Raw genomic sequence first — 27,970 nt, forward strand, 5'->3', positions numbered from 1 at the left:
TACCAGGGGCATCTCATGGGGCCCTCTACTGACCCCGGGCTCTCGGGCAGTGCCCGAGTTCTCGAATGGTCAGTCCGCCCCTGGTTTGGGGGTTCTAATTAATTTTCTAGCAAAAATACTGATGGTTACATGTAAACAAAAAGTGCCAGGTCTGGAAGTGGTTAAGGACTTTGTTAAGGGTACGGGTCATGTTAAATTTAAACAACATTTTGAAATGTCCAGCATGAAAAACTGACCTGATAAAGGAAGCGTTTCGGTTTAGTTATATAAAATGAGGATTTTGTGAAGTGAGACCAGCAGCTTCTGTCTGGTTATGTAATCCATGGTGGGTCCTTGTTGCCCCATGTGCCTTTATGCATCTGATATTGGCTACCCCTGCAAAGAATTTCTTTTATCTTTTTTTTTATTCTTATAAAGTAACAGCTGTATGCTATAATTGTAATTCCCAGTAATATTTGTTCTACTTCCTTCAGACACCTGATGAATCATTTACAATCTACAAGTAAACCTTTGTCCCCAGCTGTATTATTATTTGGGCAGAGGAGAGTTTGGAATATTGTATTACCCTGTCTGATGTATTCACACCTGAGTCTTTATAATTATACCAGTGTGGAATGTGTTCTGCACCACGTGGTGAGAGCCATGCCCAGGTGTGCAGGACATTGTCTGCAGCCTATGGCTTTCCATTCCACCTGGTACGTTTACTGTGCAGAATAAATGTCACTGTTTTGGCATTCCTTGGTTGACCCTACCAGCATTGCTTCATAGTTTTGACCACATTTACAACCCCTATTTAAAATTATATTAGTGCTGATTATGAATATTTTTTACTATACAAAATAATGAGATCTAGTTCATTTTGTCAATAAACATAAAATTTATGCAACCGATAAATGTTTTAAAGCAGAGGTTATTGTCAGTGAAAACCACAAATCAATCTGGTCAATTGATCCAGAAGTACTGGCATTGGATGTGATTTACAAATCTCAGCATTTCATGCAGTAGCTTTTCTTGGCCTCACCCTTTCCTTCCTCCTAAGTTTCCCCACCTTTCCCATCTGCTATGTCCCGTGTCAAATAAGAGCTGGTTGGTAAGACTTAGTTCTAAGGCAGGGGTATCAAACCAATGGCCCTCCAGATGTTGTGAAACTACAAGTCCCATCATGCCTCTGCCTTTGGGAGTCATGCTTGTAACTGTCAGTTTTGCAATGCCTCATGGGACTTGTAGTTTGGCAACAGCTGGAGGGCCGCCAGTTTGACACCCGTGTAAGGTATAGAGAAGTCAAACAGGATTTATCAGTAAAGAGCCGGATAGGAGTCCTGGTGGAATTGTGCACATATACCCAGGTGTATGTAGTTATTATGAGAGATACCTCCAGGTGAATGTTGCAGCATAGTCCAGTTGCAGGAGCACCTGAGGATATTGAGGCATCAGTCTTTGCGTTGGAGACCTGAAGACAAGATCAGTGGTCATGGGAGTATCCTCCAACTGTTGTCTGACCAGCCTGGAATGTGACTTCTTACTGGCAGGAACTGTGGTGTGGCACTGAAACTCAAAGTCAGCCTCTGCACTTTAGTCCCTCTCTAGTCGTTTTTAATAGTCTTTTCTAGAGTGGGTGAAAATACAAACTCAGCAACTCCATGGACAGGACATGTGGCTCAGTTCTCTCTGTCTATTTCCTGGAAACTCTTCTTTAGAAAGATATCAAAATCCACCATTCTGGAGTTTCTTCCCCAGCTAGCAGGGACAGGAAGTGATGTACATAATCAACTCTAGGGCAGTAAGAAGTACAGCCACTTAGAATTACAGACAGTAGAGGGCAGCAGATTCCTACCCATACATACATACAAGAATGGATGATAAATTCACTGTAAATCAGCTCTGCATAATATATGATATCCACTCATGACTGATTGCTAAGCTGTGCCTGCACAATGTGGGATCTGTTAATTTACAGTTTTTAAATTACTCTGGGGCCCTTGCTATCTACCAAAATCCAGGCTGCACCCATTACCTGCAATAACTATTGTATAATCTTGAGTTTTACTGTGGATGAAACAAACACTTGGCAAAAATTTGATCAAGGGTACGTCACCCCAAAACTAAGTAATGATGTAATCTGCATTTAATGCAAGATGCAGAGCAGGTTAGGATACTGCAGAAAATATGCTACTTTGGGGAATAGCTACTTGTCTAAAGGTTTTATCAGTAGATATCAGATTTTCATGACACATTTAGGAGAATTGCATTTGTTGTAAAATCAAATGTTATCATGTTACTAAATCCACAAAGGTAAAATCAGTCTGTATATTCAGTAATGCATGCTTGTTATACTCACTGTGAAACCTAAAGGGTTTATCCTCTGCATTATGTAAAAAGGCTGCTTGATCCTGTCTTCTCTGATCCTCCCCTTCTTCCACTGTCCTTGATCCAGGTGCTGATAGTACAGAGCCCTAGGAGGCAGTCTGCACCTGCTCAGTTTGGTGTGTATTGCTAGAAAGTTTTTGGGGGGCTTTTTTGGGGGGAGGGTGCATGCGATCGGCACAGGCCCAATCAGCATTGTCCAGACAGAGGGTCAGGGGTCATGCAGCCTCATAGGACAGTCAGAGGAGAATGAAAACTCCTCCTACAAGATTAACCAGTGCTCTGCCGGACACTGATAGAAGTCACAAGACTGCTATATTCTGCTGATGAGAAAAGGTATTTAGCAGTTTATATTTACTAAAATGATTGAGTTTCCATGTTCTGTGTACTGCGGGACACCAGATAGAGTGAATGCAGGGTCCTGGGTTTAGTAACACTTTAAAGGCAAATTAAATTTTGAAGTGGTTTTGTAGGATGTTCAGCAAGTCATCAAATTTTCATACAGGTGTCTGTACAAACGTTTATTTGAAAATCTGCTAGTGTATTGGCCAACATTAGAGATACACACAGTTTGAAAAATAAGGTCACTTAAATTCCTGCTCAGGTCCAGTTAGCTAATGTTCAGTAGGAAGTATTTACCTAACGCTATTAAATTAATGAATCATAAATTCTTCAAGAGTGCATTTTTATGCTTGCAAGTTATCAGCAGTATAATAAACTGATCACCCTGGCGATGACAGGGCCATGGCAGACCATACTTGTCTAGTAACTAAAGCTTGTATTCCAGCAGGAGAATGCAGACAAATCGTTATGATGGGGTGATTAATAAAACTTTTTTAGAACATCAGTGAAAGTGTCACCTAAACACTAGGAAGACCGGGAACTCTAAGTAGTGACCTCACATGCTCAGTCTTTAGGACTAAATATTGGTTTCTTACACCTATAAACTGTGCAAGATCCTGAGTAGAGAAAGCGGCACATCTCTCAAGGCCAGAGGTTTATGTTAGGAATCAGCCGTAATTGGAAAAATTATTTAATTAGAAATCTGAATTAAATTGTTCTAGATAAAATGCAGAGTATGCAAAAGGTCCCATACAATTTATACAGCATTTTCTGACTCATTGATGTGGTGTTTAGCCCAATTCCTAGGTCAGGAACTATAGCTGACAAGTGTTTCTTCAGCCTTTAGCATCCAATGTTCCCTTGAAGCAAGCAGGCCTACCAATTTTGGTTGCTCCCGGCTCCTTAGTACACAATGCTATTGTTTGTAGCTAGACAGCACCAGGACTGACTGAAGATAACAGGAAAGGGTACTTGTAGTCTAGGCTGGTCAGGCAAGGGTCGTGGTCATTTCAGAAGAGCATCCATGCCACAGGCCAAGGGTTTGTGGTGGTCTGGGAAGAGCAAAGAGAAGACAAAATTTATTAAATACCTTCTTCAGCTCTGTATATACAAAGGAAAATAGGGGCTTAAGTCCATAATGGGGATAGTTTTGCCCAAAAAGAACTCCAATGGCTCAAACTTAATATGGTTTAGAAACATTTACACAAAATAAAGGTGAAAACTTGGGCAAGGTAGCTTACACGTCTTCTCAAAGAGTTGAACTCTGTTATTTGAAAGCCATTGTTTCCAATTTTTAGAGACTCTTTAATGACTTGCTTGGAACCATAAGATTAGCGCAAGGCCAATGGGGCCTTGGGATCAAAGTCTTTACCAGGTAACTACAGACCAGTTAGTTTAACTTCTATAGTTGCTTAAAATATTGTTTTCTAGCAAAAACCTTCAAGTAATTTCCCAATAGTCAGCATGAATTCACAAAAAAATGAGGTTGTCAAACAAATCTGATTTCTTTTAACCACTAGCCTACAGGGCATTTATACCCCCTTCCTGCCCAGGCCAATTTCCAGCTTTCAGCGCTGTCACACTTTGAATGACAATTGCGCGGTCATGCAACACTCTACCCATATGAAATTTTTATAATTTTTTTGAGACAAATAGAGCTTTCTTTTGGTGGTATTTAATCACCTCTGGGATTTTATTTTTTTCTTAAACAAACCAAAAACCACTGAAAATTTTGAAAAAAAAAGTTTTTTCTTAGTTTTTGTTATACAATTTTGTAAATAAGTGATTTTTCTTCTTCACTGATGTGCGCTAATGAGGCTGCAGTGATGGGCACTGATAGGCTGCACTGATGGACACTGATAGGTGTCACTGATGGGCACTGATGAGGAGGCACTGATAGGTTGCACTGATGGGCATTGACAGGCATCACTGATGGGCACTGAAAGGCAGCACTGATACATGACACTTATATATGGCACTGACTGGCACTGTTAGGCGGCACTGATAGGCAGCACTGATGCGCACTGATAGGTGGCACTAATAGGTGGCACTGACTGGCACTGATGGGTGACATTGAAAGGCAGCTCAGATGGGCACTGATATGTGGCATTGATGTGCACTGGCACGTGGCACTGATGAGCACTGACTGCTGGCACTGATGGACACTGACAGGTGGCACTTCTGGGGCCACACTGATCATCAGGGCACACTGATTGATCATCAGTGCCCTGATGATTAGTGTACATGTCCCCTACGCGGAAAGCCGATTACCGGCTCTCCTCTCCTCTCGAGCTGTCAGCATGTATGCTAGGAGGGGAACAGCTGGGGAAATCAATGGTAGAAAAGGATTTGGGTGTTCTGGTAGATCATACACTTAATCATGCAATCATGCAATGTCATGCTTAATCATGTTTAATCATGACATCATGCAATGTCAAGAAGATTCTAAAGCTAGCACAATACGTTTTTATATTAAATGAGGTATAAATTCCAGAGATAAAAAAAATAATTTTTCTCCTGTTCACAAAAAGGATATTGGAGAACTGGAGAAAGATCACAGAAGGGCAACCAAACTGATAAGAGGCATGTTGGAACTCGGAGCTAGATTAGCCAAACTGAATTTATCCTCTCTTGAGAATAAGCGATTATGGGGGTATATATTCACCATATATACTGTAAATACATGAGTGGTCCATATAGTGAACGTGGTGTAGAGTTATTCACGTTAAGGCCACTACAAAGGACAAGGGGGCACTCTTTACATCTGGAGGAAACTTCACATAAAAAAGTATCTTCACAGTAAGAGCTGTGAAAATATAGAGTAGACTCCCTCAAGAACTAGTGGCCAGCTCAGTAGATTGTTTCAAAAAAGAGCTGGATGTGTTCACCAAATATAACTGGATACCAACATTTATAGAAAATAACAGGAGGGGTAGTTGATCCAGGGAATATCCTGGATTCTGAGTGATCTAAAGGGAAATTATTTTTCCCCTACTGGAGCAAATTGGACCATGTTTTATAGGGGTTTTTTTGTCTTCCTCTGGATCAACTGTGGGTATAGGATTCTGTATATGAAGGTGTTCTGTTTATTGATTAGATTTATTTTTTTATATTGGTTCAACCTAACTAACTCTGTAACTAAGTAATTCAATAAACAATGAGAGGTCAAGGCTGGTGGCAATCCAAAAGAAGAATTCAAGGTCAGCAGCAATATATCCAGGTAAAATACATTGGATCCATAAATATACATGTTAGCCTAGCATTTCCAGGATAGCAGATGACATACGTACGGTTTAATCCATGCAAGAAGCTACAGTGATGAAGTAGATAAATATACAGTAAGACAGCATACTTAAAGGTGTAACAGTGGTGTCACAGTCAGGCTGAATAATAGAGGCCCAATACCATCACTTTGGGGTAATATAACCATTTATTAAGGAGGTCTTCCTATTTATATACTTCACTATTGTATATGCTTGCATGGATTTATTTCCATGTGTATTACCTTACTATCTAGGGCAGGGTTTCTCACCCAGGGTTCCTTCAGAGGTTGCTAGAGGTTCCTTGAGCAATCAGTAATTTTTGCCTCTCAGGTAAGTTCCCACTGACACCATTGATCTTTTTAGCAATCTTTAAGGGGGCAGTTCTTCCCAATCACCACAAGTGTAAGGAGCATTCTTACCTCTATCACACTAATTTATCATGAATTGTAGATATAGTCATATTTAGCAGGGGTTCCCTGAGACTGGAAAGTTATGTCAAGCGTTCCTCTGCACTGAAAAGGTTGAGAAAGGCTGATCTAGGGTGTGACAGACAAACTTGATGTATGTATTAATTAATCCATTATATTAAACCTGGATATATTTTGGTATCTTCAATATAATCTATTTTCGCATCACATTTGTTTTGGTGTGCTGTCTTTATATACGCATTCATTTTCTGTATTCTGCAGAAAACCTGGTTGATCCTGCTGCTCTCGTTCTCCCCCTTCTGTCCGTGTCCCCAGTTCAGCTGGTCATTTTGCAGAGAAGTGTTGGCAGCTACTGCACATGCTCAGTTTTCAGTGTATTTTCTACCCTACCTATCACATCTGAGCAGCCCATGTGACTATAGAGTCGCACATTTGGGTGTATACACAGTGGTGACAGCCCACTCCCTCCCTCCTCCTCTATGCCCACTAACCAGCTAAACAAACTAGGGTGGGATAGTACATCTCAACTGATGGAGGCTGCACCTCCCTGCTATTCTAAGATGCAGGCTGGAGGGGCATGACACAGCCTGTGACTAGCAGAAATCCACCCACACCATGTTACTGCCAAAAAAAAATAAAGATTTAATTTCAAACATATATTAGTATAACAATTTAAAAGAGTTTATTGATATTAAATATTTATTTTTACTCCATATCCCAAAGGCTGTTTTTTTTTCTTTGAACGTGTTACCAACAGCAGAGGACTAGAAGCTCCTCCTGCCACTGTTTCCCTACAGAGAGGCTGGGAAAGAGCTGGGTCATGTGACAGCTGTATAGTGATTAGGACAAAAAGATACTTCAATGGACTTTTTTATCAAGAATCACAGTGCTATCATGCACATACAGAAAGAGAAGGGATAATGTAAATTAAACTGTGTGTGTTTAGTATCACTTTAACTTGTAGAAAGAGGTACTGCAATGTGTGTCCAAGTGATGATGTGTCGGGTAGTTTTGGAAAGTAAAAACGTAATTACTTTTTTTCTTAAGTGTAGAAAAATTCCAAGGAGAATCATTCAAATCCCGGGTCTATCCATGGCATTTATCTTTAAAGGGTTCGGAGTTTAAAGAGTTCACACTGTGCTTGCTATATTCCCCCATGCCCTGACTTTTCTGTTTCTTTCATCATCTGACTTCATCTCTCTTCAAAACAAGATAGGATTTCCACTAGCGGGCAGGAAGTGACAGTACATCCACAGCTTTCCTTCTTTTTTCCCATCCTGTATAATTTGTTAGAAAAAAAAAACAGAATTATAGCATGCATGTGCGAAATCAAAGGGTATGTTCATCTTTTTTCATTATTTTGTACAGTGAAAACTTTTTTCCCTTGTAAATTTCCCATGGAAAGTTAAGTTTTCAGTATCAGTGAATTTAAAATGAATACAATAGCCATATTTAACAGAATACCACTAAAACCAGGGTTCGCTATCCAATAAAAAAACAAACACAAACTTTCAGTAGTTAAAGTGTATTTAAAGTAGAACACCAACCAAAAGTATAAAAAAATGAATGGTCCAATAATACAACCAGATTTGCTGCAATGTGCACCTTCCATCCAAAGATTTCCCCTGCAGTACTTATTTTCTGCTACTAGATGTCCTTACTCTGATGGCCTAAATCATTCTACCTGATTCCTCTGCGCCCAGGTAAGGCTCCATGCACACTGCAGCTGATAAACTCACGTTTAGGAGCTTTTCTGCTTTTTTTTCAGCAGCCCCTGAATTTTCCTTAATGTTTTCCTATGTATCCATGTACACTATGTCATTTACAGTCATTTACAGGCAGTTGAGTTTACAGTCGTTTATTTGAACACAACAAACTTCCGTTCAGGAGTAGATTTTATCAGCGTTTCAAACGCAAACACTTGTAAACACGTGTAAACGCGGTTATAAGCGTTTGCGTTGGAAATTTTTTTTAAGTCTTCCATTTCCAGATGCTGTCCAGAACCTTTTTTCATCATGAAAAATGCATGCAAAGTGTTTTCCTGGTACTCAAATGGACCTAGCACACCATACTTAGAGGTTTTGCATGAAAGAAAATATGTTAGACACTACTGCAATAATTTATGCATAGAAATGAGCTGGAACACATCCAAACACCATGAAAAAAAAAAACGACAAACAAATACTGCTCTCTCTATTTCTCTCAAAATGTCTGAAATAGTTAATTTTTTACTGTTTTTCAGTGCATTCTGGGCATTTTGGAAGGTTTCGTAAGGTTATCTTTAAAAAACGCTAAATACAAACGCTCATAAACTCGGTATGCAAACTCGGCTAAACAGACTTTTTTTAACCTACATTTTCCATCAGTCAGTTTCCATCGTTCAGAAGTGTTTTCCAAACGTCTTGTGTACATGGAGCCTAATCCTGGATGCCCCCAGACTGTGACTGGACAGCAAAAAGAGAAGCAGCCACCATCTCTCTGTCACTCTGCGTTCTCCTTGTGCTGCTTATTTCACTTACAATCCAGATCTGATGTAGAGCGGGACTGCAAGAGGCTGAATTCCAGGTCGAATGAACATGGCATTGCATGGTTGTGCTGGGCAGCCTTGCCCAATGCATACACAGGGCAAAAAGCTTGACAGTTCACACCACCATGCTGATAAAAGTATGGCATTCAATGTTTTTTTTCTCAGCAGCATGTTGTGATGCAGTCTACTGCATTGCACTGTGCTGCAGCCAATAGAACTGAAAGAAATTTGTGAAATTTCAGTAAAGTTCTAAAGAATAATGTTACAGTGCAATATGCATTTTACAGCACACTGACACCGCTGCCTTCCTATCTCATGCCGTAGTGCATACTGCTGGTGTGAACAAGCCTAAAATAAAACATAAAGCCAAAGGGCACTGTAAACACAATTTAACATTGCTTGTTGAGTTGACAGGTGTTGCCACCTGATAAATTCACCCATTCAAGTGAATGGGGCTGCGCCGCAATCCTCTTCTGATACAATGAAGGCAGCTACTGGGTAAAATCCATTGGAACAATTCTTTATTGGCTACATAGCAGGATACATCAGTAACATTTTGACGCGTTTCAGCTGAGACATTACTCATAATAAGTTTAAACATGTTATGAGTAAGGCTTTGGCCGAAAAGTAAAAAGTGAATTAACCACTTGCCCTCCTGAGGATTTACCCCCCTTAATGACCAGGCCTCTTTTTGCTACTTGGCGCTGCACTAATTCAACTGATAATTGCGCGGTCATGCAATGCTGCACCCAATCGAAATTTACGTCCTTTTTTTCACACAAATAGAGCTTTCTTTTGGTGGTATTTGATCATCTGTGCGCTTTTTATTTTTCACACTATAAACAAAAAAAGACCAAAACGTTTGAAGAAAAACTATATTTTTTAATTTCAGCTATAAAACATATATAGTAAACTCAAAGTTAGTTATAAATTTAGGCCAAAATGTATTCTGCTCCATGTTTTTGGTAAAAAAAAATCCCAATAAGTGTATATTGATTGCTTTGTGTGGAAGTTATAGCGTCTACAAACTATGGTATAGATACTGCAATTTACACCATTTTTCTGCTATACAGCGCTGCGCTAGTTTAACGGACAATTGTGCGGTCATGCAATATGGTACATAAATTAACTTTATGTCCTTTTTTTCACACAAATAGAGCTTTCTTTCGGTGGTATTTGATTGCCTGTGCGTTTTTTATTTTTTGCGCTATAAAAAAAAGGCTGACAATTTTAAGAAAAAAAACAATATTTTGGACTTTTTGCTATAAAACATGTCCAGTAAAAAAAATTTAAAAATCAAATTTCGTCATAAATTTTGGCCAAAATGTATCCTGCGACATCTCTTTGCTAAAAACAACCCAATACGTGTAAATTAATTGGTTTACGTGAAAGTTATAGCGTTTACAAATGGTGGTAAAGATACTGGGATTTTTAATTTTTTTTAAGCGACTTATGGCGGCGATGAGTGACTTATGGCGGGACTCCTGCGGACATTCTGACACTGGGGGGGAACTGACTTGGGGTCACTGACATCCCCAGTGACACCAATACAGTGATCAGTGCAAAAAAAAAAAACACTGACACTGTACTAATGGCACTGGGGAGGAAGGGGTTAACTTTTTTATTTACTGAAAGGGTTTACTGTGTGAGGGGAGTGTTTTACTAGGGGGCGGGGGTGTGTACTGCAGGGGGGGGCAGCTGATCGGGAGAGATAAACTCTTCTCTGCGGCTCAGCATGTCAGGAGGTGACAGGGAACTGACAGAAAGCAGAGCTACTGCAGCCCTGCTCTCTGTCAGTGATTGCCGCTAATCGGCGGGACACAGCCGGTAACGACCGGCTGTTACCCGCCGACTGACATCCGCGGCCGTGATCGGTGGGACAGGTAGGGCGGTGGCACGCCTCGCTCGCGCCCCCTACCTGTTTACAAACACCTGTTGTAATTCCTACACCGTTCACCTGATTTGGATGTAAATACCCTCAAATTAAAGCTGACAGTCTGCAGTTAAAGCACATCTTGCTTGTTTCAATTCAAATCCATTGTGGTGGTGTATAGAGCCAAAAATTTTAGAATTGTGTCGATGTCCCAATATTTATGGACCTGACTGTATGTATTTCATTAGTCTGTTTAGATGTTTGCCTGGAGCTGAAACACATGCAGTAAATTTGTAAAGTGGAGAAACCTGCTATAAGCTGTATTTTTACCTCAGGGCATTAGTGGAGAATTTTTATTGTCCATAGATCTGTATATATTTCTGGTTGTAAAACAACAGTCCAAGGGTGACATATTTTATGAGTTACCTACTACATTTGTAAAATATTCATTATTCCATCAAAATACTTCCATTTAATAGTTTTGTGACATTTTATTCCATTTTCATATCTTTGCAGCAGCCTATTTATTGGGGGCATTAGGTATTTTATTCATTTATTGGCTAATATTACATTTTATTGATTAACTTGGAGTGACATTGGGGCACTTTATTAAATGCTCGGTCCACCAAAAACTGATATGTCAGTTTTGGTAGATGTTGGAAAATGAAAGTGATATTAAACCTAAAGACAAAAATATAATATATCACTGCTTAAAGTAGAACTATAGGCAAAACTTTTCATTTTATATTTATGGTTATTTCCCCTTTTTGCGTTTTTTCGTTTATTTTTGCTATTTGTGTCCCATTGGGGAGACTTCCCTTTACTTCCTGTCCCACAGCCAAAACAGGAAGTGAGAGAAAATCCTTCTAAAGTGAGGGAATCCCTTGTTGTCACCAGAACTAGTGTACCCATTGGAAAATATCTCCAACATTCCTGTTCTGGGGCAACCCAAAATTTGAGGATTTTCTTTTACTTTCACTTTTAATGATGATGGCAAACAGGACAAATAGAGAGGGTGAATCTCTTTCATGGGCACATTGGGCAACTGCTTTCATCTAAGTGACTATCGAGTCTTGCAGGAGTGTGACGTGAGTCACCAGATTTAGAGACAGGAACCTTGAGCAGTGCCCAAAGTTTTTCCCGGTGTAGGATCCAACTAGCACTTGATAAGCAGTTACAGCAACATTTTTGTTCATTTTGGGATAAAGGTTTTACATAAATAAAAGATGACTATTGTAAGCTCCCCTGTTAGCGTCAAATGGTTTGTCTCAACCCTTCAACTGCCACTTTTGCTAAACAGCTTGGTCTGTAAAGGAAGTTGAAAAAGAAAAGACTTACTGGCCGGATCGCTTGGTGAAAATAAAGTGAAAAAGCCTAAAATAAACTAATGCAGCCACCACATTTAAGAACTGGTAAGGTGTAGTATAAAAAAAAATGTTTGTTTCTGGGTTTAATGCCACTTTAATCCATCTGACAGTTTATTGTCTAACAGGGACTGTATCTGTGAGATCTCAGTGTAGTTCCTGGGTCTGCACACCTGCTGTAGCCATTATGAGGAGTTCCCACTGTCCCTGTTAGATTTGTATTTTTTTTTATTTTACAGGGAATGTAGTGGGAGATGCTGGAACACTAAAAGGTGGACAGCAACAGAAAAACTCCTAGCTGGACAGGTATGGAAGGGAGAGTCCAAGATATACCAGAAGAAGACAGGCACTGACTCAGCCCATCAGTTTAACATATCACTGTTGGGTGGACTGATCCTGTAATTTATTTGAAGGGGTATTGTACATTGCATTAAAGTGATATTAACCTCCCTGGCGGTATTCCCGAGTGTAGCTCGGGGTAAAGTTTCAGTACCACAAGCGGTAACCCCGAGCTACACTCGGGCTTACCATGGGGCGCTGCTCCGTGATCCCTCGGTCACTTACCTTGTCCTCCTGCGATGTCCCTCCTGCAGTGTCCCCGGCAATGTAATCTGGCGGATGCCGGCATCTGTCTTCCGGGTTCCGTTCCCTGCAAGCGTTGGGACGTACGGGGGACGGAACTGCCGGGAAATTTAAAAATGACAAAAAGTGACATTCACTAAAATCATTAAATCATATAGTAAAACATTATTGTACCAAACCATTTCACATACATTTTGTCCCGAGTGCTTTGTCCTGTGCCCTGCCTGCATTTTTACTGTTCTTTCTGCCTGGAAACTGAGAAACGTCCATTGGGTCCAAAAAGGGTCCCTTTAGGTCAAAAGCGGTTTTAGACCAGCTAGAGAACAGTGATAGTAAATTAGAACTACTTGCAGAATTGAGTGATAATGATTCATGGGGGAAATTCGTCATCAGACACTGAAAACGATTTTGCGACTTTGCTCAGTGATGTGCGAACTTGGCGCTCTATTTCAAATTTTAGTGTTTTTGGTTTGATTATATTATTGAATTAAATTTATTATATTATTGTTTTTTATGATTATTTATTAAATTATAATTTATGATTTCATGTTTCACGTTTTATCCTACCCGGGATGTTTACTAGACTCTTGTTCGGACAGATTTCAGTGAGTTATTCCTAAAAATTACAGGCCTACAATAAAAAAAAACATATTTGCATGCAAAAACATTTACTGCTTTGAGCACAGAAATATGGATATAATCATACCGCTAGGGAGGTTAAAGGCTCAGGTTTTGGTTTTTTTTTTGTTTATTTTTTGTTTTTTTAACCACTTCAAGTCCAGACACTTTCACCCACTTCCTGTCCAGGCCAATTTTCAGCTTTCAGCGCTATCATACTTTGAATGACAATTGCGCGGTCATGTAACACTGTACCCATATGCATTTTTTAGCATTTTTTTGAGACAGATAAAATTTTATTTTGTTGGTATTTATTCACCACTGGGATTATTATTTTTTTGCTATATAAATGAAAAAGTCCAAACATTTTGAAAAAAAAAGTATTTTTCCTAAAAAAATTCTGCAAATAAATAATCTTTCTTCATAAATCTTGGCCAAAATGTATTCAGCTATCTTTTTGGTACAAAAAAAAAAAATAACCCAAATTAGTTTATAACTAAAAATGATCATTTAAAAAAATTTTTTTACATTTTAATTTTATTTTTTTATATTATTATTTATGTTTTGTTTTTTTTTAACATACTGTCACCCTAGCAGTACAGTGTCACTATAATGACACCATACTACTTGTGGGGGGTGATGAAGTTTTTTTTTTTTTTTACACTGATTGCTTTTACACCCATAAAGGCTGTAAAAGCAATAATTTCTTCTTCTATCTGGCTGCATTTTTGCAGCCGTTGAGAAATACTGTGAGAGCTGTGATTGGTCACAGCTTGTCACATGGTACAAGGCTGTTGGGAATAGCCTTGTACCATGTGACCTCTGTGATCATTCACAGATTTCACTAGTAGTAAGCAATGATGTCAGGAAGTGACATCTTGCTTACCACTATTCATGTGATCGCTGATTGGCCAATCAGTGATCACATGATTGGGACCTCACACAGAGGTGCCATACAGCAATTGGTGGCACAGGCAGTGAATGCGGAGGCCGTTTATAAACGGCCAACCGCTCCTGCACTGCTCCCGTCCGGCCGTTTATGTACATGGGCCAGACGGGAAGTTGTTAATAGCAAACATGCAATACTTCCCTGCTCTGTATAATGGTTTTGCACTGAGCAGCCCTGACCCTCCTCTTCTCGGGTCCCCCGTCTGTGCTCCTGGCTCCTCCTCTATGCCCTACCCATATTAAATAACAAAAATGTTTCTGTCTTTTATTTTCACCAGGTGAAAATAAAGGAAATAAATCCTACAAGAGAAAACTAATTCAGCTACCACATCTATGGTTTATTTGCTTCAATATATTACGTTTTTGGTTTTGGATTTAATACCGAGTTGGTTAATGCCAAAGCTACAGTAGAACTACCTTGAAAGTATGTCTAAGAGATTCAGAAGTAACTTTGAAAGAATACTGTATTTGACCTGCTTCTGGTCTAAAACCCATGTACATGAGACCTAAGGTTGCATTGCCTACTCTGCATTTTAATGCATTGCCATTTTGGTGCATTGCGTTTTAGATGCATTTTATTTCCCTATAGAAGGTGCACTTTCCTGGTGACTGTAGCATAAAACTGCTGCCAATTACAGGGCTGACTAATGAAAAAAAAATCTGGCAGCTTTATCTGCCTGGCAGTACTTGTGGTAGTTTCTGACACTATTGCTGAATCATGGGTCGTCCTGATCAGCAGAGCTCTGTCACCCGTAATTCCATTCCCCTCCACACATGTCTATTGGACCATTGCTATGATGGGTGGCTTCACTGGCCTTTAGGATTGTGCAAAAGGAAGAAAGGACCAGGCAAGTTTCAGCAATAGGTGTTTGCATATTATACCTGATGGCATTCACAGTTCAGAAGCAGTTGGACGCCAGAGCCGAGATAATCACAGCACAGTAACCCAGCAAACCACATGTTAAGAAAAACAAAACACCAATGTCATGCTTAGTTAACTTTATCTATCTATCTATCTATCTATCTATCTATCTATCTATCTATCTATATATATATATAATTAGTGGATTTTTAAAATAAAGGTTTAGAGCAATCTTTCTCAACCTTTTTAACATAGAGGAACTCTTGAAATAACTTTCCGGTTTCAGGAAACCCCTGCTAAAGGTTACTATATCTACACTTCTGTGTGATGGTCAGTGGAAAGAATACTCCTTACATTTGTGATCATTGGAAAGAAGAATTAACCCCTTACAAATAGCTAAAAGATCAACAGTATCCATTGGAACTTATCTGAGAGGCAGAAGCTGCTTATTGGTCAAGATCCTCTAGCAACTTCTGGAGGAACCCTGGTTGAGAAACCTGTTTAGAGTGTACTTTAACCACTTCCCCGTTGCCGTATAGCAGATATACTGCTACATGGTGGCACGGGTGTGCAAAATCATGTATATATATATATATATATATATATATATATATATACATGATTTTCATATTCGCAGCCGCGGCTGTCAATCACCGGGTCGCCCGGTGATTACCGAGGATCTCCGCCAGGAGGAGGGCTGATTTGTTTACTAGCAGTCCTCCCTGTCGGCTTGGGCACACTGCACAGCACAGCCATCCAGAGCAGTGTGCTTACATTGAATCCATGCGTGCCCTACTCGCGCCGCCATATGGATGTCAATCACCAGGTCCCGGCCGGTGATTACCCGCTGGCGCACGGTGATTACCGCCAATCGCTGACAGGGAGGAAGACTGTTTTGTGTACAGTCTTCCTCCCTGTCAGCTCGGGCACACTGCCCAGGACAGCCATCCCGATCAGTTTGCTTACAGTGAAGCACACCCCCCCCCCTGCACCCTAGTAAAACACTCCCTACACAAATAACCCTTTGATCGCCCCTCAGATTAACCCCTTCCTGCCCAGTGTCATTAGTACAGTGTCAGTGCTGTTTTTTAGCACTGATCACTGTATTGGTGTCACTGGGGCTGTCAGTGACACCAAATTAGTTCCCCCCCAGTGTCAGAATGCCCGCCGCAGTCCCCTAAAAGTCGCTGATCACCGCCATTACTAGTGGGGAAAAAAAAATACCAGTATCTATTCTGCCATGTGTAAATTCTTTAACTTTCACATAAACCAATTCATTTACACGTATTGGGATGTTTTTTTAGCAAAGACATGGAGCAGAATACATTTTTGCCTAAATTTATAAGGAAATTAGATTTTTTAAAATTTTTTACTGGTTATACTTTATAGCAAAAAGTCAAAAAAATATTGTTTTTTTTCTCAAAATTGTCGGTCTTTTTTTGCTTATAGCGCAAAAAAAAAAAAACCGCACAGGCGATCAAATACCACCGAAAGAAAGCTCAGTTTGTGGGAAAAAAGGACAAAGTTCATCTTGGTGCAGCGTTTCGTGACCGCGCAATTGTCAGTTAAAGTGACGCACCGCCATAACGCAAAAAATGGCCTGGTCAGGAAGGGGGGTAAATCCTCTGGAGGGCAAGTGGTTAAGCTTACGTGAAAACCTACCAAACCTAATTCAGACCCAGCCAGTATATCATCAGACTGAAAAAAATTGAATATGGATGTAGATTTGCACTGTTCTACAATTAGACACCAGATCAGGGACGGACTGACAACTCATGGGGCCCCCGGGCAATAGGGGATCATGGGGCCCCTGTGTCCTTGCCCAAACTCAAAAAAGCCTATGAAAAAGGTACCAGGGGCATCTCATGGGGCCCCCTACTGAACCCGGGCCCTCAGGCAGTGCCCGAGTTTCCAAATGGTCAGTCCGTCCCTGCAGCAGATTCAGAGCTATTGTGAAACAAAAAAAATTATATTTAATTAATTAAAATTAAAAAGTATATTAAACACTGAGCATGTGTTGTGGAAATGGTTAGATAGGGTCTCCATTGTCCAGACAAGAAAGAGGAAATCTTCTTTAGCAAACATAAAATACTTGCTGATTGTGATATTTTAAACACTAATGGATTTCCATATTCAGCACTGAAAATGTTAAGTGCATCAACAATAAATGACTGTTTGTATTTGCCCCACCCATTGAGTGGTCGGAGGGGGAGGGGGAGGGACAGGATACCTCCGGAGTCCCCACCCATATTGTACAGTTATCATAGGAAGACAGTGCAAACATCTGGCTACTGATAAGAGTTTTTATTATTGTGGTATTGACGAAGGCCAAAAATGTTCTCTGAACTGCGCTAACAGCTTACAGCTGACTAGAACAGAGACTGAGAGGTCAGAGATCAAGGGCCCCAACCAAGGCAATCCACCACTTGGATGTCAAACTCTGGTACTAGACCAGGAGGAAAGCAGTAATTCATTGCTGAAGCTAGTGTAGGGTGTGGAAGTAAAGCATTTCGAAAATAACTTTGCTGTGAAACAGGTCAAGCATGGACAATGATGTTCAGTTTGAAATATGATTAAAAATATAGCTACATTTTCGTCTACTAAGTATATTCGAGGATTTGAAGCTCGTGCTTTATGTACATGTTATAGAGAACTTTGGTCATACATGTAAAGGAAAATCTGCACCAGGGACACACAAAGTAAACAGATGCTTTAACCATTCCCTGCGTTACTTATAAAAAAACTGATTTTTATTTCTGTCGCTGATGGCCAGTAGGGATGAGCTTGGGCATGTTGGGATCCTAGTCTGAATCCAAGTGATAGCCCGCCTAGAAGCCGTCACTGTACTGGGCCAGTCATCTGCAGCTAGGGTGTGTGTCCTTTTGGCTGTGGGGCGCGCTCTCTCACTTGGGTTCAGACTAGGATCCCAACACATCCCTAGTGGAGAGTTATCCTCACATCTTGCTTGGCATGTCAACAGGACAGGAACTTATAGTAAATCCCTCTAATGGGGCCCGGAATAGCAATAAAAAACCTAACGGGTTCTAACCTTCTCTCACTCTAGCAAAAACACTGCGAAAACTTTTGGGGTTTTGGGTGGGCATACACTTTAACACAGTGGTTCTCAACCTGTGGGTCACGACCCCTTTGGGGGTCAAACAACCCTTTCACTGGGGTCGCCTAAAACCATCGGAAAACACATATTTGCGATGGTCTTAGGAACCGAGACACCACTCCTCTATCAGTCTCCAGGCGGGTCTGCCCACATGCAGATACGCCCACATTTCCCTGGACCACGATGTGTGGTGTCACTAATACCAATGATGGGGCACTATTCCTCCCACTGACACCATCGATGGGGCACTATTCCTCCCCCCACTGACACCATCGATGGGGCACTATTCCTCCCCCCACTGACATCAACAATGGGGCACTATTCCTCCCACTGGCACCAATGATGGGGCACTATTTCCCCCCCACTGACACCATCAATGGGGCACTATTCCTCCCCCCACTGACATCAACGATGGGGCACTATTCCTTCCCCCGCTGACACCAACGATGGGGCACTAATCCTCCCCCCACTGACACCAACGATGGGGCACTATTCCCCCCCACTGACACCAATGATGGTGCACTATTCCCACCCTCCACACTGACATCAATGATGAGGCACTATTCCCCCCCCCCCGACACCAATGATGGGGCACTATTCCCCCCCACTGACACCAATGATGGTGCACTATTCCCCCCCCCCCACACTGACATCAATGATGAGGCACTATTCCCCCCCCCCGATTCCAATGATGGGGCACTATTCCTCCCACACTGACACCAATGATGGGGCACTATTCCTCCCACTGGTAGCAATGATGGGGCACTATTCCTCCCACTGACACCATCGATGGGGCACTATTCCTCCCCCAACTGACATCAACGATGGGGCACTATTCCTGCCACTGACACCAATGATGGGGCACTATTCCTCCCCCCACTGACACCAACGATGGGGCACTAATCCTCCCCCCACTGACACCAACGATGGGGCACTATTCCCCCCCACTGACACCAATGATGGTGCACTATTCCCCACCCACACTGACATCAATGATGAGGCACTATTCCCCCCCCCGACACCAATGATGGGGCACTATTCCCCCCCCCCACTGACACCAATGATGGTGCACTATTCCCCCCCCCCACACTGACATCAATGATGAGGCCAATCCCCCCCCCCTTCCGATACCAATGATGGGGCACTATTCCTCCCACACTGACACCAATGATGGGGCACTATTCCTCCCACTGATACCAATGATGGGGCACTATTCCCCCCCACTGACACCAATGATGGTGCACTATTCCCCCCCCCCCCACACTGACATCAATGATGAGGCACTATTCCCCCCCCGATTCCAATGAGGGGCACTATTCCTCCCACACTGACACCAATGATGGGGCACTATTCCTCCCACTGGTAGCAATGATGGGGCACTATTCCTCCCACTGACACCATCAATGGGGCACTATTCCTCCCCCCACTGACATCAACGATGGGGCACTATTCCTCCCACTGACACCAATGATGGGGCACTATTTCCCCCCCACTGACACCATCGATGGGGCACTATTCCTCCCCCCACTGACATCAACAATGGGGCACTAATCCTCCCCCCACTGACACCAACGATGGGGCACTATTCCCCCCCACTGACACCAATGATGGTGCACTATTCCCCACCCACACTGACATCAATAATGAGGCACTATTCCCCCCCCTCGAAACCAATGATGGGGCACTATTCCCCCCCACTGACACCAATGATGGTGCACTATTCCCCCCCCCCACACTGACATCAATGATGAGGCACTATTCCCCCCCCCCTTCCGATACCAATGATAGGGCACTATTCCTCCCACACTGACACCAATGATGGGGCACTATTCCTCCCACTGATACCAACGATGGGACACTATTCCTCCCACTGACATCAGTGATGTGGCACTATTCCTCCCACTGCAACGTTACAGTTAGGAAGTAGCAACAAAATTAATTTTATGTTTGGTCACCACAACATGAGGAACTGTATTAAAGGGTCGCGGCATTAGGAAGGTTGAGAACCACTGCTTTAACAGCTTGCCTGCCGCCCTATATTAGAAGTAGCGCATTTGTGAGGTCAGGCACTGATGTCAGATGAGAAGACCTGGCTCGCAGTTTCTGCTCTAATTCATCCCAAAGGTGTTTTATCTGGTTGAGGTCAGGACTCTGTGCAGGACAGTCAAGTTCCTCCAACCCAAACTCACTCATCCATGTCTTTATAGACCTTGCTTTGTGCACTGGTGCGCAGTTATGTTGGAACAGGAAGGGGCCATCTCCAAACTGTTCCCACAAAGTTGGGAGCATGAAATTGTCCAAAATGTCTTGGTATGCTGACACCTTAAGAGTTCCCTTCACTGGAACTAGGGGGCCAAGTCCAACCCCTGAAAAACAACCCTACACCATTATCCCCCCCTCCACTAAACTTTACACTTGGCACAATGCAATCAGGCAAGTACCGTTCTCCTGGCAACCACCAAACCAAGACACGTCCATCAGATTGCCAGACAGAGAAGCGTGATTTGCCACTCCAGAGAACATGTTTCCACTGCTCTACAGTCCAGTGGCGGCGTACTTTACACCACTACATCTGACGCTTTGCATTGCACTTGGTGATGTAAGGCTTGGATGCAGCTGCTCGGCCAAGGAAACCCATTCCATGAAGTTCTCTATGCACTGTTGTTGTGCTAATCTGAAGGCCACATGAAGTTTGGAAGTCTTTAGTTATTGACTCTGCAGACAGTTGGCGACTTCTGCTCACTGTGTGCTTCAGCAAATGCTGACCCCGCTCTGTCATTTTACGTGGCCTACCACTTCATGGCTGAGTTGCTGTTGTTCCCAGTTGCTTCCACTTTGTTATACCACTAACAGTTGAGCGTGGAATATTTAGTAGCAAGGAAATTTCATGGATGGACATGAGAGCGACCCATTCCTTCACAAATGTTTGTAGAAGCAGTCTGCATGCCTAGGTGCTTAATTTTATACACCTGTGGTCATGGAGGTGATTGGACCACCTGAATCCAATAATTTGGAAGGCTGGCCCAATACTTTTGGCACTATAGAGTGTGTGTATATATATATATATATATATATATATATACACACACCTTATTACCATTTTCCAGCCTGCAAAGTGCACATTGATGGAAGAACGAAGGGAGTTAATTGAATCATATTTTGATACTTCTAAGGTTCCCTTGTTTCTTTTATATTCAGCAGAAGATGAATGTACCAATCCACAGACAACAGCTATGATTTAAATTTCCGCCAACTCTCTTTAAGTCATCAGGGATGTCAGTTTTACTCATTTCATTAGCAGATAATTGCCTGTTTCTGTGTTTAGCACTGACATTCTGACTGGAATCTATCAGATCAGATTCACTGAAGGATACAGTATGCCAAATCCTTTACAAGAACCAGAGAAATGAGCCCACACTGAGCCATGAACAAAGTTCGGTAATAATAGGAAAGCAATCCACACAAGCTGTTGTAGGTTGGATTGTGCTAAACGATGTTTTAATCTTTATTATTTCTTCTGACACAATGTGAAAAGCTTTGAGTATAGATACAAAGCAAGCTACTGAATTACATAGTGGCCTATGTAAAACAGAGAGCGGATAATGCCATCACACTCCGTTGGACATTGCCACACTGTGTTTGTATTTTATGAGTCATTCATAAAATGCAGGACATGGTGTGAAGCCCACAGTGCCCTGTAGACTGTTCTCTGCATAATGCTCCTGGGAATACCCCATGACTTTGACAGGTCATGTGAATGGGCTGTCTTCCTCCTGGCACTTTTCCCCCCATTCATTAAAATGAATAGAGCAGAGGGCACAATTGTAAAGCAAATAACAATACTTTGTAAGTGTGCTGGAAGATTTGCAAAAAAGGTGTTGTGGCCACAATAATTAATGGCATCCCATAACCCTAGGAGGTCTAACGACCGATGGCAGGCTACACAATAACTGATATTTCAGCATTGCTTAGTTATTTTTTTTAATTATAGGTATTTATATGGAGTCAACAATTTACACAACGCTTTACATATATGGGGGGTGGAGCTGATTTGGGGTGGGGTTAATTTATTAAAACTGGAGAGTACAAAATCTGGTGCAGCTGTGCATGGTAGCCAATCAGCTTCTAACTTCAGCTTATTCAATTAAGCTTTGACAAACAAAACAATGGAAGCTGATTGGTTTCTATGCAGAGCTGCACCAGATTTTGCACTCTCCAGTTTTAGTAAATCATCCCTATTGCATATTCAAATTAGTCTCTACCGTCAAGAAATCCATTGGCAGCATATCTCAACCAGATTATTAAATTCCCCTGTGATGGAGGTATGGGTGGAACAGAACACATGTGGAGATCAGAAGGGGTTTTAGGACCTCTGGCCAAGGGGTTCTTTATTTTGGGGGAGTCAGGGAGTCAGATAAAGGGAAGGCCACAGGGCAATAATTCCAACACCAAGAGGGACATGCAGAAATATAACAGGGTGGCAATAGGGCACATCAAGGGATAAGTCCAGAGGCACAGGGCAGCAACCTATTACAGCAGGAACTTGATCCAGAGTCACAGGGCAACAATCCATGCACAGCGAGTAGCAGACCACAAACTGGAACAGCAAGGTTAATCCCAGGGGCACAGGACAGCACACAGGGCAGGGATCCTAGCACAGCAAATGTTTAGTTCCAGCACACAGGGTAGAGATCCTGGCAGAGCAAGAGTTTAAGTCCAGCACACAGGACAGAGGTCCTGGCACAGCAGCGTAGGATACAGTAAGGGATCCTGTCCCAGCAAGAGTTTAGAAGACTCACCAGCCAACAGCAACCTCAGCCAAAGGGGTTCAGGTAAGGTTTCAAGGAAAAGAGGTCCAGAGGATGGAGGGCACAGGTCCTTCCCAGGCCAATCACAGGCCCTCAGAGGGCAGTGTGTCCTGGCCACAGTTTTGGGTCCACACAGACAGCTGTTGTGAGAGTAGAAAAGGCATGGCAAGGATAAGTAGTCTACGGAATAGCACTGTGGAACCTCAAGGTGAAGTAGTCCACAGGGCAGTAGGCACAGCCAATATGGAGCTGTAAGTCCCAGCAGTCGCACTGTCCAGCAAGTAGCACAAAGTCCATGCAGGCAGCAGTCTTCAATCCTCTTCTAGTCTCCTTCCAGTAGGACCTCCAGACATGGTTCTCCTGTGTCCATCAGTAAAGGAAGCTCTGAACATCTCACACATTATATCTATGTAGTCCTCCTGCGCTCTAAGTACCTATTCTTTATATACAGCTGCTAACACTTTATCATATACCAAATGGAACAATGCTAAGTGAAAAATAATTGGTGCTGCGCTAATAATTATATATCAAATAGTCAAGAAAATTAATCTTCAAAACTTAAACAAAATAAAATCACAAAAAATAAATGTAGAATAGAATACACATGAAAACATCCAAAAAAAAATGGATAACAGTGAAAATACACCCAAAATTATATATAAAAGGTGTAACCTAGGTACACCATAAATGGTAAATAGGTGACTATGGGTGACAATCCTTAATAACCATAAATGGTATTTTTCACTTTTCTCCGAACATCTCACACCTTCTTTTAGCACAGGTCTGCTATAATGTGTCTTGGGATCAGCAGAGACCTCAGCCCACATGGTTGGTTCCGGGATGTCTGGCCATCCTGATACAAATCCAGAGCAGTGTGCCTACAACGAAGCCTAAAGTGAAGCAACAACACACCGCCCCCATAACAAAAAGTCAAAAATTTAGTTTTTTTCTCAAAATTGGTGGTCATTTTTTTTTTATAGTGCAAAAAAATGAAAACGCACAGCAATCAAATACCACAGACAGAAAGCTCAATTTGTGGGGAAAAAAGGAGTTAAATTTCATTTTGGTGCAGCATTGCATGACCGCGCAATTGTCAGTTAAAGTATCACAGCACCGTGTCACAAAAAATGGCCTGGTCAGGAAGGAGGGTAAATCCTCAGGAGGGAAAGTGGTTACAAATTATGAAAAAAAAACCCTGCATGCCCCCTCCCATCCATACCAAGCCCTTTGGGTCTAGTATAGTTTTTAAGGAAAACCTCACGCCAAAATGATAAAAAAAAATGTCCTTTGGTCTGGTATAGGTTTTGGGGGGAACCCGAAAGCAAATTTTTAAAAAAATGATGTGGGAGTCCCCCCCAAATCCATACCAGACTTAAGGGTCTGGTATGGATTTGGAAGAGACCCCACATCCATATTTTTTTTTCATTTTGGCATGAAGTTCCCCTTAAAATCCATAACAGACTCGAAGGGCCTGGTATGAATTGGGGGGGGGACCCGCACACTGCACCTAAAAAAATACCGTGTATGATACTGTCAGCAAAACCCTAGTGATAATTGTCGCCTCTTTTCTTACTTTCTGTTCTGTCTGTGAATTGGACTTAGCAGCTTACCACGTTTTTTTTTTTGCAACATTTTTCATTCTGCATTAAATACTACATAATTGTTTGGGGGTTTTTGTGTGTCAATTGGACATTTTTTTCTTCCAGATGATGCAAGCATTATTGAATTGATTTGATAAGCATGGAAGCCAAGCAACAAGTATTTGTAGAATGGGAGGTCAACAATGGATGTCTTAGAAAGGTTTTTCTATTGCCAAAACAGACTGCTAATGTAGTCCTCATGCACACTGTGCGCTTTTCTCCTCTGAACGCCAGAACCCCTGGCAGGAGAAAATGCAGCTGAAGCATGCATTGCACACAATTTAGGTGGGTCAAGCATTTGGGCATTAATGGATTCCATTGGGCAGAATATTACCTACTGGCCATTGAAATGCATTAACACTCACACGCACCTAAATGCGCCTAGTGTTTAGGCACATTTACACTTGTTTAGGTGCAGCAAGTATTGTTTCTGCTCTTTGGCTCCATTCCTGATTTTTGGATTTGTTTTTTTTTTCAGCCTGTAAATTCTCCTTTTCTAATATGCCTGTATGTGCTTTTAAAGGCTGAAAAGCAAAACACCAAATGCCTCCAAAAACTGTGTTTTTTAAGCCCAATGTGCAGTAGGTTTTAAAATGGCTGGACACTTTTAAAAGGGCTTAAAGAGTATGTAAACCCAACATTTCATTTACCTGTTATGTACCTCTGTACCATATACTTGTATGAAAAAGTATCCTGTTCTCTTTGCATTCCTTTCTTTGTGTGAACTACCTGGTGTTCCTGTCAGTCCCCCTGCTTTCCTATTAAAAACTGACCACACTAGGCATGAGCGCATGGCGTGGTCAGTTCTCTAGCTGTGTTGAGAACTCAGCCTGCTCTCCTCCAATGATCAGATTTGTCCTGACACCCCCTTCCCTTCACAGCCATTCACTGGGAAGACCAGGATGCTGCTGCTGCTGTTGTTCCTACCCCAAATGTTTTGCATTTAACTTCTATTTTAAAGTGGTAGTAAAGTTTTTTTTGTACCTACAGGTACACCTATAATAAGGCTTACTTGTATTACTGTAAATACGTGCACCATTTAGGAGATATTTTCTTGTAAAAGACACCGACGTATGCTCTCTGAAGGAACGGCATGCCCGTCCCATTCCTTCAGACCTGAGTGCCGTAAAAAGTGACTCCCGCCCGCATGTGCAGTAGTGATGTCCAGGGGCGGACTGACCATTCGAGCACTCGGGCACTGCCCAAGGGCCCAGGGTCAGTAGGGGGCCCCATGAAATGCCCCTGGTCGCTTTTTTATAGGCTTTTTTGAGTGTTGGCAAGGACACAGGGGCCCCATGATCCCCTATTGCCCAGGGGCCCCATGAGTTGTCAGTCCGCCCCTGGTGATGTCATCGCAGATCAGCCATTCAAGCCACTGGATCCCGTGAACCCGGAAGAAGGACCAGGTGAAGATGAAAGCCCTATGAGTGGTGACAGCGCTCCGCTTGAGGGCTTTGTGTCAAGGTAAGTTTCACATAATGTGCTCGTATCCCATGCATACGAGCACATTATGACATTGTCTTGCAGGTTGTTTGTTTTTTTTGTAAAGGTCGTGGTTTGCTACCACTTTAAACAGAATGGGTTGTTTTACAAGGTGAGGGTTTACATATACTTTAAAGTATATGTAAATCCAATCAATAAATCTCATATAAGCTTTAACATAGTGCAGTTATGTTAAAATAAATGGTTAATGTTCCCAAATCTGCAGCTTTTATTAAAATATTACCTGGTAATTTTGACATGAAGGTCCTTGTTTGGGCACTTTCTTTTATAGAATGACAACTTCTGTTACAGGGTGAGTCTCCCAGTTGCTGTTTTATGTTGTCACATGCTCTTTAAAAGAAGACTACTACTGGGCATGCCAAAGCACTTTGCATAAGCATGGTTCATTATGGTCACCATTAAAAATCTGGTCCTGAGAAGTGACGTGCTGGTATACTCTGGGTCCTTGGTTTCCAAATGAGATGCAAAAGTTGCTCTCATCAGAAAAGAGGACTTTGGACCACTGAGCAACAAACCAGGTCTGTTTTTCTTTAGCCCAGTTAAGACGCTTCTGACGTTGTTTGTTGTTCAGGAGCGGCTTGACAAGAGGAATATGACATTTGAAGCCCATGTCCAGGATCCGTCTGTGTGTGGTGGCTCTTGATGCACTGACTCCAGCCTCAGTCCACTCCTTGTGAAAGTCCCCAACACTTTTGAATGGCCTTTTCATGGCAATCCTCTTCAGACTGTGGTCATCCCTGCTGCTTGTGCACCTTTTTCTTCCACACTTTTCCCTTCCACATAACTTTCTATTAATGTGCTTTGATACAGCACTTTGGGAACATCCAACTTTTTTTGCAATTACCTTTTGAGGCTTTCCCTCCTTATGGAGGGTGTCAATGATGGTTTTCTGCACAGCTGTCAGGTCAGCAGTCTTTCCCATGATTGTGATTCCTACTGAACCAGACTGAGAGACCATTTAGAGGCTCAGGAACCCTTTGTAGGTGTTATGGTTAATTAGCTGATTAGAATGGGACACTTTGAGCCTAAAATATTGCACCTTTTCATAATATTCTAATTTTCTGAGATTGTGGATTTGGGGTTTTCATGAGCTGTAAGCCATAATCATCACACTTATGACAAATCATGGCTTGAACTATCTTGCTTTGCATGTAATGAGTCTATCTCATATATTAGTTTCACCTTTTAAGTTGCATTACTGAAATAAATGAACTTTTGCACGATATTCTAATTTTTCGAGTTTCACCTGTACATACATGTAGACATGAAGTGGTTGCAAAAGTAAAGTAGAATGGAGATGCAACAAAAGAATAGAAAAAAAGGTACTGCATAGAAAAAAGTGGAACTTTTTATGATACACAGTGCTTTAGCAAACTAACTGCCATTCAGTTAGGGTTTACATCTACTTTAACTAGTGTTCAGTTCTTCAGCAGTGATGTATCATGGGATCCGTTGCAGCATCAGGCCACTTTCTGAATTTCCTCGCCTTCTCTCTCTTGCATAATAGCCACAGTCCTATTCTTTATTTCAATGCAGCATAAAGTATATAGTCAGATATGCTCTATAAAATGCTTACCTGGCCGAACTGGTTTTCCTAATTCCTAATACCTATCTCAGTGACGCCCCATACAGTCCACAATATTGAGTTTTAACTCACAGTAGAGTTTTTTCTCTTGGTCTGTTTGGCCCTCTCTTCCTCTGTACTGGAAGTCATTTTGCTGACGCTGGATTTT

General features: G+C 41.9%; 1 protein-coding gene and 1 long non-coding RNA gene across 5 annotated transcripts in view; one reads left to right on the forward strand and one right to left on the reverse strand.

Annotated features, from left to right (window-relative positions):
• Window positions 1–27,970, forward strand: part of LOC149452426 (septin-9-like) — a 443,799-nt gene that overhangs the window by 207,688 nt on the left and 208,141 nt on the right. The gene's annotated exons all lie outside the window — the stretch shown is intronic.
• LOC149452427 (uncharacterized) lies at window positions 3,382–27,950 on the reverse strand. 2 transcript variants are annotated; one of them, XR_016314871.1, is made up of 3 exons: window positions 27,814–27,950; window positions 7,432–7,674; window positions 3,382–3,758 (listed from the first exon to the last, which is right to left on the reverse strand). It is a non-coding gene; the product is annotated as an uncharacterized LOC149452427 (long non-coding RNA). The 2 variants fall into 2 exon arrangements; XR_016314870.1 differs by lacking the exon at window positions 3,382–3,758 and having other exon boundaries at window positions 6,118–7,674.

This window comes from Staurois parvus, unplaced genomic scaffold, assembly GCF_062004578.1.
Source record: "Staurois parvus isolate SC_StPar_1 unplaced genomic scaffold, SC_StPar_1.0 ptg000473l, whole genome shotgun sequence".
NCBI classification, from domain to species: Eukaryota; Metazoa; Chordata; class Amphibia; order Anura; family Ranidae; genus Staurois; species Staurois parvus.